Here is a 2,500-nt window from a genome sequence, read left to right on the forward strand (position 1 = left end):
AAGAGCCAGTCCAGGGGCACTGGCAACGATCTCGCTCGAAAATCCTTACACATGTCACGGGCACAAGTGCCAGAAAGGCGACGCTGGGCACAGGTGCCATCCCGATTTCACTTTCGCTTGCCTCAATAAGTCTTCGCAAGCTGAGTTTCGTGTCCAATGAAGGAGACGATGTTGGCATGGGTGCCAGTCGTCGAATTTAGTTCGATTTCGATTTCACTTGCCTCAACAGGTCTTTGCAAGCAGAGTTTAGTGTCCAATAAATGAAAGGTACGCATAAGTGGACTGGCTACACCCCTGGCAGAGGCCTTGGATTTAGGTCTCACTTGGCTTGCCGGGTCTACTCATGCACAGCATATTTCCAAAGGTTAATCCATGGATATTGCAAATCATATTTGTAACATCCTTTGGATTGGGAATATGCAACTATAACACAAGGTTGTGGAAACATACATAGCAATGCATTAAAGGATTTATGAATTTCCATCCAAAAGTTCTTATCACTACACTCATTCTATGCTATAGCAGCACCAGACTAATAACCATCCTGGAAAATGGGAATAATAAGTAGGAGCCAGAATAAAGAGCATAGGAGCTTTTTATGAGTGCACTCAAATATATTTCACAGAAACAAACTAAAAGAGTATCATCATCATCATACATAATTTTCCATGCTGGCACAGATTAGACAGAAGCTGGCCAGCTGAAGGGCTGTTCAGGCTCCATGTCTCTTTTGGTATGGGTCCAGCCCTAGAAACCATGTCAAAACAAATATAGAGCTTAAACAGCCCTTCAACTGGTCAGCTTCTGCTAAACTGTCTAACCTGTGCCAGCATGGAAAGCGGACATTAAATAATAATCCTTTCTACTATAGGCACAAGGCCTGAAATTTAGGGAAAGGGTATGAGTTGATTACATCAACTCCAGTGGTACTTATTTTATCGACTCCAAAAGGATGAAAGGCGAAGTCGATCTTGGCAGACTTTGAACTCGAAACATAACGTTAGACGAATACTGCTAAACACCTCGCCCAGCATGCTAACAATTCTGCTACCTTGCCACCTTGGACATTAAATAATAATAATGATCTCACACAGACATACACCCACAAGCAATGTTGCTCATTTTCAGTCTTTTGCAAAAAGGAAAAGTTTGCCTGACCATGGGGAATTATTACCTTGCTTGGAAATAGGTGAGGGCTGGAGACAAGCGGAATGATAAAACAGTAGTAGTAATACTGTTTCAAAGAATGATAATCATATAAAAATAAAGTAAACATACAAAGCTGAAGTAAGTAAAAAAATGAGAATTGTAATAAAACAAAAAAATGAATATCCTAAGTTTTTGTTTCTCTCACTTATCCAGTAACCATGGAGTAAAAAAAAACAAAAACAAATAGAAAACTTACATAGTAGGCGTAGCTGTGTGGTAAGAAGCTTGCTTCTCAAGTACATGGTTCTCGGTTCAGTCCCACTGTGAGGGACCTTGGACAAGTGTCTTTTACTATAACCTCAGGCTGATCAAAGCCTTGTGAGTGGATTTTGTAGACAGAAGCTGAAAGAAGCCTATCAGGTGTGTGTGTGTCTGTGCTTGAGAACCAGTGTTGGTGTGTTTATGTCCCCATAGTTTAATGGTTTGGTAAAAGAGACCAATAGAATAAGTACCAGGTTTATAAAAAAATAATAAATGCTGGGGTTAATTTATTCAACTGAAAGTTATTCAAGCTGGTGCCCCAGCATGACCACAGTCCAATGATTGAAGCAAACAAAAAATTTAAATAAATACACACACACACACACACATATATATGTGTATAAATGTACACTAATTTTATTTGAGAAATATATATATGTATAGGCACAGGAGTGGCTGTGTGGTAAGTAGCTTGCTTACTAACCACATGGTTCTGGGTTCAGTCCCACTGCGTGGCACCTTGGGCAAGTGTCTTCTACTATAGCCTCGGGCCGACCAAAGCCTTGTGAGTGGATTTGGTAGACGGAAACTGAAAGAAGCCCGTTGTATATATGTGTATATATATGTATGTGTGTGTATATGTTTGTGTGTCTGTTTGTCCCCCCAGCTTCGCTTGATGACCGATGCTGGTGTGTTTGCGTCTCCGTAACTTGGCAGTTCGGCAAAAAGAGACCAATAGAATGGCCGCAGTCAAATGACTGAAACAAGTAAAAGAGTAATACATATATAGGGAATGAAGAAACAAAAATCCTTTCTACTGTAGGCATGAAGCTTGAAATTTTGGGAGAAGGGTCTACTCAATTACATCAATCCCAGTGCTTAACTGATACATATTTTATCAACCCCAAAAGGATGAAAGGGAGAAATCAACCTTGGTGGAATTTGAACTTGGAATGTAAAACTGCTACGGAGCATTTTGTCTAACATGCTTACAATTTTACCAGTTCACTGCCCTTTTAATGATGATAACAATGATAATGATAATAATGACAGAAATGAAGATATTAGGATGCATATTAATGATGATAAT

General features: G+C 39.7%; 1 protein-coding gene across 1 annotated transcript in view; it reads left to right on the forward strand.

The window, feature by feature from the left end:
- The window catches only part of LOC106879415 (neuroglian), a 142,010-nt gene that overhangs the window by 107,885 nt on the left and 31,625 nt on the right, over positions 1–2,500 (forward strand). The window lies entirely within an intron of this gene.

Source organism: Octopus bimaculoides, chromosome 4 (assembly GCF_001194135.2).
Source record: "Octopus bimaculoides isolate UCB-OBI-ISO-001 chromosome 4, ASM119413v2, whole genome shotgun sequence".
In the NCBI taxonomy this organism is placed as follows: Eukaryota; Metazoa; Mollusca; class Cephalopoda; order Octopoda; family Octopodidae; genus Octopus; species Octopus bimaculoides.